This window comes from Pipistrellus hanaki, assembly GCF_964339955.1.
Source record: "Pipistrellus hanaki genome assembly, chromosome: 2".
NCBI lineage: Eukaryota > Metazoa > Chordata > Mammalia > Chiroptera > Vespertilionidae > Pipistrellus > Pipistrellus hanaki.
Window position 1 is genome coordinate 32,379,758 of NC_140504.1, and position 12,756 is coordinate 32,392,513.

The window sequence follows — 12,756 nt, forward strand, 5'->3', positions numbered from 1 at the left end:
GAGATGTTTCTTGTACTGCAGTGCAGTTTGTCAGGCCTTGTTAGACCACATAGGATAAATCTGAAAAAATTAAACTACCTGTAGTGGTGAAGGCTCTGCTGCCTTTTCTCTCTGCCTCCAGCTTCAGCATTAGAATTCTAGAGAGATGATTCTCTTTACATATTGTTAAATTTGTATTTAATCGCTATGAAATTCAACTTATGGGGCTCTGTTTTTGTGTCCAGACCTGGGGGCTTAACTATCCTTGTTTTATTTCATCTGTTTATCTCTTGGCAACAGAAGCATTAAAAAGATGTTTCAAAGAAGCATAAAAAAAATCTGAATACATTCAGAATTGCCCTCTGGTAGAGATACAACTTTTCAAAGGCCTATAGATTGAGAGCTTCTTAAACTGATTCTTGATTGAGAAAAGTGGGAAATATAGACAACAATGATAAGCCTATGCCTTCAAAGTGGAATGAAGAAGCCCTTGAGGAGTTTTTATTTTTTTTGTGTGTGTGTGTGTATTTTCTGTCTTCTATTCTGAGCCCACAAATTTATTATGGACTCAATTTGTTAAAATATATAAACAACAATCTACATTAATAAAAGAGAAATATGCAAATTGAGTGTGCATTTGTGACACAACCAGCTAATGAGGAGTGGGTATGCAAATTAACCCAACAAATATGGCAGGTTAATTTGCATACACAGGTGCTGAGCAGCCAGGGGTGGGACACTTGCGCTGTCATCATGGTGATGATGCAGGCATTCCACACCAACCCAGCAGCTCTGGGCTTCTGGGCAGTGTGGGAAGGTTGAAAGATGGCTCTGGCTGGAGCGAAGGTGGTGCAAGCAGCCAGGGGAAGGAAGGCCCATTCTTGCATGAATCTTCATGCATCAGGCCTCTAGTGTAATAATAGTTTAATTGGAAGGAAAGCACTGGGCTTCATATAAGACTAGATTGAAGCCCAGATTTAATTAATTGGTTAAGTCAACAAATATTCAGACCCCCTATATGTTCCTGCCATGCTCTGTCCTTGGTAACCTGTTATCCCACTTACCAGCACCCTGCACCACCTCTCTTCCAAGAGCCTCTGTGTCTGCACCTACAGAAGGATATCTAAGGTTCTAGTTTCTCAAGTGGTTCTGAGAATTAAATCATGATGGACATTTAAGTACTTCGGTATACTGTAAAATGTTATGCTAGCAGCTGTCTTTCTCATCAAATAACCATATCAATGTGCTCCACAATTTGGCAAATGCCTGCATAATGATGGCATAGCTAAGCAAAATAGCAATCTCCAGTTTTATCTCTGCAATAATTTAGCCACATATATGAAGCTTAGAAGACAGTGAGATATATACTGAAACCCGCTTATAACTCTAGTGTTAAAGAAGCAGCAAGATAGGCCTGCTTTAGAGCTATTAGTATACCTTGTTTGGGTCATTGAGAAGTTTACCAGTTAAAGCCCATTGCTGAAACCACCACACAGTGCTTCTTTATTAAGGTAGAGAACAGTTTACTACAGCCAGTTAATAAAGGAAGGAAAACTTATCCTCTTCAGATATTTCTCAGAAGGAAAAGCAAAATCTCCAAAGAGCAAAAATCAAAATTATTTATTAGCATATTCTTTATTTAAAACAATCTGTAATTACCTAGGAAACAGCAAGCATATTTACAATTATCTATTTATCCTCTGGACCTGTTAGGCCAAATATTGATTGTCTTGACATTTTATTTCAGCCACAGTAGTACATAATGCCACCCTTTACAGTGCCATTTTAGGTTGTAAGGCAATAATGAAAATTAAATTATAGGAACATTTTATAAATCTCTTTTGAATCAGAATGCAGATTCTCTGTAACTAGAAATATTAAGGGCAACTGGGCTTAAGTAGTCTACCGATTAACTTGACATTTCATTCCTTGACATTTTAAGATCCCAACCAGGCATCTGAGACCCTTTAGTCCTTCAGAGATTTCTGTCTACACCACATAAGCTTTTCTTTCTTTTTCTTTTCTTTCTTTTTTTTTTTTTAAGATTTTAAATTAACTTTTAGAGAGATAAGAAGAGAGAGGGAGAGAAATACTGATGTGAGAGAGAAACACAGATGTGAGAGTTAAACATCCATCGGCTGCCTCCTGCATACCCCTTACTGGGGATCTAGCCAAAACTTGTGCAAGTGATCCAAATGGGAAAATATTTTATTAATAACTTTTGGTGAATATAATAATGACTATTTCTAAGTTGCATAAAACTTAATGTCATCAGTTGATGATGTGATAAGTTTTACATAAGTAAGTTTGGGTCATTTGTCCTCATAGGGATGTACATGTAATGTATATAAATACACACACACACACACACACATATATATATATATACATATATATATATGTATGTATATATATAGTTACTAATTTGTATTCAAAATTATATATATTACTGAAAATTACATTTATTAAAATATAATATCTATAGATAATATTGTTTATACTTTTTACATATTTCAAAGGTTTATATTTCTAAGTTCTGAAAAGCTACTTGAATATACATATTATCATTTCTTGAGCATAGTTACGTATGAATTGAACATATTATCCACAAAAATTGTTGTTATACTAAAATTTATTGGCAAGTAGTACATTTTAGCTTTTCAGGAAATATCCATTATTTATATTTATATTAAATGTTAGTACAGTTTAATCCAGCATTGTTTTTTGTATGTTTGTTTGTTTGATTTTGGTTACATATGAGACCAATCAACCTGTCCAGAGTAGCTCCAAAAGAGAATTCCTCAGAAGACATAAAAAAAAATAAGCTAAAAAAAAAAAAGAAAGCTTGTTTTAGAAAAGGGTGGGCTTTAATATATTTGGCCATCGACATGTAATAAAATATCTAGAACATGGTATAAAAATTTAATGTGTTCAGACAGCTTGCATATAGCATAGGATTTGGATAAGGTGACCGTTCTTTATATAAACAATTTCAGTGAATGACGCTCTTGTGACAAATATAAGCTGTGTGTTAGGAGCCACTGAACTGTGCGATGGTGACACCCCGATTGTATGGCTCTTCAAGCAGTCAGCTGCACAGTGAACCTGGGAGTCTGAGCTGGAAACTGATAAGAGAGTATTCGTGGAACTAAAGATCAGCCTTCATGAGCTGCCAGCCTGACGTCCTTGGACAAAAGCTAAAAAAAGCTTCAGAAATCACTTTGAAGGACTATCCATCAAGGCTCTTAAACAGAGTGAGCATAGGTGGGGAACCTATTGTCCAAAGTCAACAGATAGTACAGTCAATTCTCTGTATCCTGGGGAGTGCAGGCTGGGCTTACTGAGGGAGACAGAGAGCTGCCACTCACCCAGAACTTTTCAGACTCCCAGCTTTCTGTCTCGACAGTTTTGGTTTTAGGAAATGATTCAGTTTTGATTCAGTCTAGAGTTTTATTTGTGTGTTTGTTAAAAGACCTAAAGACAACCTGAGGTGTGTACTCTGAAGAAAAATTATTTTAACAAGTGTTATCCAATGTTCAATGTTTCTCAGCAATTTTTACAAGTTCTTACATTCTTCTCTCATTATTTCTCAAACACCTGTCACTCCTTTCAAATTATAGTCGCTCCAACTCAACTTTATAGTATATATAATGTGACAAAAATCCCTTAGAGTACAGCCCTATCTTTATATTTTGATGATCCCCTTTTATTTTTCCACAATGGGTTAGCATTGTCATTTACTAACATAGAAACTGCCAGATTCCTGAATGACTTTCTGGTTCTATATCCTGCTATTCCCTCCAGGCGTCTGATTTTCCTCACTATTATTCTATTCAGTGTTATCCAGATAGGTCTTGCACGTTTGTATTTCCATGTAACAAAACCCAAGTGTTCCCTAAAGCTCAGTGCAAATGCTATCCTCTCCATAGAAAAGCCCTCTGTGTTCTAATGGGACAGCCTCTCCCAAGTCTGTCTACCATACTCTAGGCACTTACATGCTCCTTGGCATTGTGGTATGTGGTACAAGCAACTTAGAATGAATTGTTTCTACTTTATTTTTATTTTTATTTCAATTATTTGATATCTTCTTTTTGACCAAGGAGAAAAAAATATGTATTGTGTGGTTGTTAGGTGTAGTGTTCTATATGCATTCATTTAGACTAAATTCCTAAATATAGTCATTCAGATATTCTATATTTTATTATTAGGTTTAAAATAGCTTACTGTGAGTACAGACTTTACTGAGTAGTTCTGCCAATTTTTGATATATTTATATTTTAGGCCATTTCTTAGATATTTATAAATTTGAATATTGTATATTGTATCTTCATGGTTGGTTGCAATACTTATAAAATGAAATAAATTTTTTTTTTTAGATATTAAGGCTTGTCTTAAATTTGATTTGTCTGATTTAACTTAACTACACTTACATTTTTTATTTGTAACTTTATGCTGTATCTTTTAAACTTTTAACCTGTTGTATCTCTGCTTTTTAACATGAGTTATGAATAGCAATCAATTTGTATTTAAAATACAATCTGGTCATATTTTAATGGAGCATCAAGCCCTACATTTAATGTGATTACTGATGCATTTATGCTCATCCTTTTGATCTAAATTTCTTCAGGGGTTTTGTGCCCCTATCCTATCTGGCCTATTTCTCAGATTTTCCCAAGCTAGATTCCTCTGCTTTATGGTCATTTTGGCTCCTACTACACAAGCCTCCACAGAGGAATTTCCCCTTCACTGTTTACTTCATCCCCCCAATTACTCTGCAGTAACAGTCAGGTTGTTCCCTGGGGGAGATTGGAAAGCCAGGCTTTCCTGCCTACTGGGCTGTCTGGAGTGACTGTGAAACTGACCCATCCTAGTTAATCAGGCTTAATATCTGATTACATCTGATTCCTTCCTTTGTTAATAACTAACTAGTTGCCTATGCTAACATTCCCCACTCAAGAATCTGGGGCCCTCGCATGTTACAAGGAGAGGTGAATGGAGAGCTTATTTTTTGTAGCTTCTTCCAGCTTTTATCAGAGGTGTAGTCCTGCCTACCCCTGGGCCCAGAGGTACTTGCTATCTGCCAAAAAGAAGAAGGGGGTCAAAAGAGGAGGGGGCCCTAAACATGGGGAAAAGGGGTTTTGTAAGTTTCAGGTCTGTCTATTACTCTCCTTGGAAGACAGCATGCACACTGTCTAGACTAGAGGATGGCACTATTGGATATCCTCGAGGTGACAGATTCGACGAGAAGGTTGAGAAAGCATGGTCCAAAATGAAGAGAATTATAGCAACTAAAAGTATGATGAGAAGTAAGAACCAGATGATAGAGAGAGGGACTGACTTTATAGTGTCCAAGATTTAATTGGAGAGGCGGCTTCCCTGGACAAAGCTGTGTCACACCCATCGGAAGCCTTCTTGTTTACCATACTCAATTCAAATTAGGCCAAGGGGGGCAGCCTAAGATCCCCTTCCTGCAGCAGGTTGTGTCTGTCTGGATATCATGGGCAGAAAGGGAAAGCATTGCCGAAACCGGTTTGGCTCAGTGGATAGAGCATCCGTCTATGGAATGAAAGGTCCCAGGTTCGATTCCGGTCAAGGACCTGTATGTTGGTTGTGGGCACATCCCCAGTGGGCGTTTTGCAGGAGGCAGCTGATCGATGTTTCTCTCTCATCGATGTTTCTAACTCTCTATCCCTCTCCCTTTCTCTCTGTAAAAAATCAATAAAATATATTTTAAAAGGGGGGGGGGGCATCTTTCAGTAGCAACATTTTGGTCCCTTCATCCCGCCTTTTAAATAGCAATTCCAGAAGTGAAGCCCATATACCACATCACACTTCACCTGCTCAGCCATCTTGTGTCACCCAATTGACAAGTCAGTTCGACTAAGCTGCTGAGTGTCATTTCAGGAGGCAGCAATGGGCTGCCAAAGTGAAGTTTATATTGTGTAAACAAGTAATCAAGTATTTAAGAAGGTTTATGCATATGAAAACAAAAGGAAAAAAATAAAAATAGAGGTTAATGATCAGAACAAATTATAAACCAGTTTTGGAGGCTGTATATTAAATAATTTACCAGGCAATCGAAAAATACGAGTACAGGAAAACCCCATTTATTTTCAGATATTTCTCTTGTACTAGTGCAGGACTCAGGGGAGGCTGTTTCCAAATCATGAGCAAGCCAATATGGAGGAAGCTTTCCTTTTATACCCTTTGGTTTCTTTGTCCCCCAAATATGGATCATACTTCCAGACCTTTCATGGGCTTTGCAAAAAGCCCCCTGTGTTAGGGTGAGGGCTGTGAGACCACATCTAAAGGCCTGGCCTGGCACCATTGCTGATAACTCCATCTGAGGGTTGTGAATTATTCATGGCTTATGGCCTCTCTAAAATGGAGTAGTACTTAGGTAAACAGATCTGGCAGGACCAAGAAATTAAATAAGAGGCAGTGATTAGACTATAGACTAACAAGAATGTACATTAGGTTACTGCCACAGATTCAGATTGCTAGCCCTCCCACCCGCCACCCCCAAAAAAGTCCCATTTTCTCCATTAATAAGGTGAAAATGCGTTTAGATGTAAGGCTCAAAAGTTTATTTTGCTGGAATGGAAAAAAAAAAAAAAAAAAAGCAAGCATTGACAACCTGAAAGATCCTCCGTGTCTAAAGTTTGAACATTTTCTAGTGATATCATCAGGTGCTCAGGTACATTCTGTATGGCATACACAGTGTTAGGAAAAAGTTTTAGTTCTCAGTAATTCCAAGTCAGAGAAGGGATAAAAATGAAACATTAGTTTGGGTGCTTGAAGAAAACTAGAAGAATTCAGAATCCAGTTCAATTTCTAGTTGAAAGACAAAAAGAATGAAGACAATTAACTGAACTAGAGTCTAATCTCCACAATTGGGCATTTTGATTTAAACACAATTTCTCCCCTTACAATTACCCTTATTTTTATTAAAGAGTTAAATTAAGATCAATTTATGTACTGCATTAAGTCCAGTTTCAATTCAGTTAGATTATTTGCAGAAATAAAACAAGAATAGCAATCAATTATATTGGTTCTTTTAATTCTGTTTTGCTGGGATCTCATAAGTAATCTCCAGATTGAGTTTTAATTACCCTCTCAGGAAGTGACTGAAGTTTCCCCTTCCCAGGTACTATAGCTTAATGTCTTGTTCCCTTTGTTCCCATCTTTTGTTCATAACTACCTATGTTAACATTACCACCTCTCTCTACTCATTCCATTTATTGGCATATCTATTTTCATATTCTATTTTCCATACCTGTTATTTATTTTCACTTTTTAAAAATTTCATCTGGTCATTTGTTTATTGCTAATACTTCCTTCCCATGTTGAGTTTAATTGCAAAGCTTATTTTAAAATAACGTACTGTGTGTGTGATTGTCTTTACTTTGAGTAGTTTATGTGTTCTTTGTACTAACTTTCTCTCATGTGTGTTGTGGACCTCAGGTAAATTGGCATTTTAGTGGAAGATCATGTTTCCATGAACATATCAGCTATACCTCCTGAGACTTATAGGGGGACAGAGTGAAGTTAGGCCCCTGTTTATATCTTCCTTGATGTGTATAGTGAGAGATAATCCATGTTTTGTCAGGTTCTATGCAACTATTCTAAACTATCCTCTGTTTTTGGCAGTTCACTAGGCATCCTTAATTTTCAGGGATTCAATGTGGTCTGATGAAGTGACAATCTTCTTAGGTTTTAATTTTACCAGCCTTGGGAAGGTGTAAGAGAGAAGGAAATACCCAAGAGTTTAGGTTTGTTCAGGCCTCTTTACAACAGCATTTCATCCCAGCAGATGGGAGGTGGCTTTTCTAAACCAATTATGCTTTCATTTATTAATCTTTCCTTTTGGATATTTTTCCCACAAACACACTCATTGTACCAAGTTCAATTACCATGTGTTCTTCTTTGTATGTTGTTGTCATTTATAATATGCCATGTTCTTAAATATTATTTTACATTTTAACAGCCAGATATTTTATTATGCTTTCTTAGTAATTTCCATGTTTGGGATACTTAGGTTGTTTTTTGTAATTTATATTAATATAAACTATACTGCAAAGAGTTTAATTATTCTTATAGGGTAAGTTCCAAAGCACAGGATTGCTACTGTTATTTTTATGAAAAGTAATATTGCTTTATCAATAGTTTGTTCAAATTAGCAATGCCAGGAGCAGTAGATGTATCATGAGAGTGAAAGTTTATGTAAGAATTTACTGACATTCATTATTAAAATTGAAAATGCGATCATGGTGCTACTTCTTTTTTAAAAAATATATTTTATTGATTTTTTACAGAGAGGAAGGGGGAGAGATAGAAAGCTAGAAAAGTGGATGAGAAAGAAACATCAACCAGCTGCCTCTTGCACACCCCCTACCGGAGATGTGCCTGCAACCAATGTACATGCCCTTGACCGGTATCGAACCTGGGACCCTTCAGTCCACAGACTGATGCTCTACCACTGAGCCAAACCGGCTTCAGCTGCTTCTATTGAAAGAAAAAGGACTCTCCAATTTGTTTACAATGATGGATATGGAATAATAGAAAACAATACTTATTAGAATCAACATAATATATTTAGATATAAATAAAATTTGGATAAAATCTGTGTTTTGCTATGTCACAAGCCATTATGTAGATCTGGGATTTATCCAGTGATGTATAAGAAAGTCCTATCAGTAGCAAAAATCCATGTAAATACAGCATCCTTCTTAGAATAACATCTTGTCTTCTTTTTCTCAAGACTTCAGAATGTAGAGAGGACAGGATAATATGAAATCATCGATATAAATGTTTAGGAACTCTGTATAATATAGAAGGGAAAATGTTTTCAAAACCAAATATAAAAGAGATTTTCAAATACCCAGAAGCAAGATTGAACACAGAACAAAGAATCAAAGAAATAAAAGAGCTGACTCTGTGGTTGCCTGGTGTTTGGAGGTTATGGATCCTGATTAATTAGAGTGGGGAGGGGATATAGCAATCACATTGGGACAAAAAGCATGATTATGTTTCTATAAGAAAGTTGTAACTAACATCTATACTAATTAAAGGGTAATATGCTAATTAGAGCAAAAGACCTTCCAGAAGTTCTTCTGGTCAAAGCCATGGTGGTAGGACTGAGGCAGAGGCGGTTAGGGGTGAGCAGGCTGGCAAGGGGGGGCGGTGGGGTGGTCAAGCTGGCAGGGGGTGGGCAGTTGGGGGCGATCAGGATGGTGGGGGGGTCTCTTGGGGGCATACAGGCCAGCAGGGGTGGGGGAGCAGTTGGGGAAGAGCAGGCCTGCAGGCAGAGCGGTTAGTGGTGATCAGGCAGGCAGGCAGGTGAGCAGTTAGGAGCCAGTGGTCCTGGATTGTGAGAGGGATGGGCGACTGCCAATTGGACATCTCCTGAGGGGGTCCCATATTGGAGAGGGTGCAGACTGGGCTGAGGGACACCCCCCCCCCCATGCACAGATTTCGTGTACCGGGCCACTAGTTCCTATATAAAATCAAAACCATGGGGTGAAAGTGGGAAGGCTGGAAAGAAATCAACCCACTGTTGGAGAAATGCTTTCTTCTGTCTGAATTCTGGGTGGAGAAAAAAAATTAAATCTGCATTTAGAAATCAAACTTCCTGGCTCACCATTTGTATTACCACTGTAGTATAGAAAATCCCAGCCAAGAAATTCTCATAAAAATTGTCTCTAATCCATATATGTTCCTGGGATGCCTGGCAAAAGTAAATGTAATGCTGGGAAAATATGTATCAGAGAAACACTAAGCCAAAGAAAGGCTGAGTAATTATATTAATATCAAAGGGTGGGGGAGGACTGTAGAGAAATATTGAAATAGAGAAAATATGAAGAAAAAAATTTATGCTTTTATAGAAATAAGAAAACCATAGCAATTTTAAATTGTATGCAAGAAACTAGTTGGAAAACTGAAAATAAATTTTATAGTATGGCTAAGATAAATTGACAACATTACATGAGACATTTTAACATGTATCAATAATTTAACAGGGGAAATACATAAAATAATTAATAAAGTTATAGCCACACATTTTTCAAGCTTGATCTACTGGACATATAATATATATGGAAATATGCAGCCATATTACAAGGAACACACATGAATGATATGGGACCATTTATAAAATTATTTATTTTCTATTTATCAGATGTAATTGCCTATAAAGTCAGAAAATGAATTTCAACTAATACCAAAGTATCAGTAGCATACATGCCTTGTTTTTTATATATAATTAAGTTAGACATCAGTATAAAAACAGTAACATACATTATATTTGAATATTTTAAAAATTACCTTAATACATAGGTAGAAAAAATTTCAATAGAAATTTAAAATTTGGAATCATAAGATAATACCATAGATCAAAATTAATGTACTATTGCTACATAGAATATTTGTAAATGCATATGTATGTGAATATATATATATATATATATATATATTATTAGTATATACACTGAGTGGCCATATTATTTGATCTCTGAACACATATTAATATGGCCACTCAACTCAATATATATATATATATATATATATATATATATATAGAGAGAGAGAGAGAGAGAGAGAGAGAGAGAGAGAGAAAGAGGAATGAAAGGTAATGAGCTAATCATTTAACTTAAGAAGTTAAGTAAAAATAAGATAATATATTTAAGTAAAATTTACCAATGCCAATAAGTAAAACAAAATAGCATAAAGAAATAATAATAATGATTACTTACTAACTCCAAAATGTGTTCTTTGGGAATATTGATAAATTAATTAATTTACTTTTAGCAAAAGTGATGAAGGAAAAAAGGCATAAATTAGTTAATATTAGAAATAAAAAAGATGAAAAAATGGCATTAAATGGCAGTGATTTTTTAAAGCATAAGAATAGAATGAACAACTAAATGAAAATTAATTTAGAATAAAAATATTAAAATCTGAATGTATTATAACAATTTTATTAATAATATTTGCTTACAAATATTAATGAAATTAAATAAAATTATAAAAATATACAGCAATCCTCCCTGCCCCTTTTCACAGAAGGTAATCAGGGTCAAATAGTTTTATGCATGAATCCTAGCACTATTTTGTAAAATGAATGTTTGCTCCTGCTATATAAACTTTTACAGAATCTATGAAAAGGAGCAAAGATTTCTAAATATTTGTGAGATTGCCCTAGACAGTTTGGCTCAGGGGATAGATACTCGACCTGCAGACCAATGGGTCCTGGGTTCAATTCAGGTCAAGGGCACTTGCCTTGGTTGCAAGGGCCCTGGTCAAGAATCATGCAGGAGACAACCAATCGATGTGTTCCTCTCACATCAGTGTTTCTCTCTGTCTTTTTTTCTCTCTTCCACTCTTCCTAAAAATCAATAAAAAAAATCCTCAAGTGAGAATTAACAACAAAAATTTGTGAAATTGTATAATACAGATATCAAAATAAGGAAAGAACAAATGAGAGGTGAAATGATCAATCTGACATATATATGACTGATTGATCATTTTATTTATATGCATTTTATTTCACAATATAAAGTGAAAAATCTTACAATTATTTCAAAATGTTATTCAACAATGCTTTATAAGCAAACCTCTTAGCAAAGTAAGAATAGCAATTATCTTTCTAATCTGATAAAGAAAAATTTCAGAAAAATATAGAAAACATCTTTTTAAAAATAATAATATCTTGGAAACATTTTTAAAGTGAAAAACACAAAGCAAGGACCAAAGAATGCTGTTCCCATGGCCCCATTCTACACTGCACTGGCAGTCCTAGGCAAGATGATATGAACAGTCAGTCAAAGCTAGGGAAATGTGAAAGGAATAAACAAAGTTATCCTTTTTCAAAAAGTAATTGTTTACATTGAAACTCAGAAAATAAAAACCCTATAACCATGTATTAGAATAATAAGAGATTAATAAAAAGTCTCATTGTAAGACAAAGATGCAAAATTAATTAGCATGCTTTTACACAATTGAATACATTATGTACATCACTAGAGGCCCAGTGCACAAAATTTGTGCATGGGGGGGCGGTGTTCCTCAGCCCAGCCTGAACCCTCTCCAATCTGGGACCCTCAAAGGATGTTCTACTGCTGGTTTACAGGAATTGGGCCTAAACTGGCAGTTGGGGATCCCTCTCACAATCCGAGACTGCTGGCTCCAGCCACTCACATGCCTTCCTGCCTGCCTGATTGCCCCTAAACACTCTTCCCGCTGGCCTGCTCACCCCCAATTATACCCCCCCCCCCCCGCCAGCCTGCTCACCCCAAGTTTCCCCACCCCCTGCTGTCCTGCTCACCCCCACTTTCCCTCCCCATTGGCCTGCTCACCCCCAACTGCCACCCCGCTGGCCTGCTCACTCCAAACTGCCCCCCTGCTGTCCTTATTACTTCCAAAAGACCCCAACTGGCCCCCCTACTAATCTGCTTACTCTCATAGGCCCCACCCCCCACAAGCCTGATCACCCACAACTGCCATCCCATCCTGGCCTGATCATCCCCCAATGACCCAAGCTCCCAGCCCATCCTTTTTTTCTTTAGTGACTCCTTGAGTGGAGGCCAGGGCCAGCTAGAAGCAAGCATCTGGGATTTACTTATCTTATATAATTGAAACTTTGTAGCCTTGAGCGGAGGCCAGGGCGGGCTAGGATGGGTGGGAAGCTTGGCCTCCTCCATCACCAGGGCAACCCAAGCCTCCTGCTCATTCCGCCATCTTGGTTAGTGGGTTACTTTGCATATTCACTCCTAATTGGCT

At 36.8% G+C, this 12,756-nt stretch overlaps 1 protein-coding gene across 4 annotated transcripts in view; it reads left to right on the forward strand.

The window, feature by feature from the left end:
- The window catches only part of NAALADL2 (N-acetylated alpha-linked acidic dipeptidase like 2), a 1,087,185-nt gene that overhangs the window by 793,185 nt on the left and 281,244 nt on the right, over positions 1-12,756 (forward strand). The window lies entirely within an intron of this gene.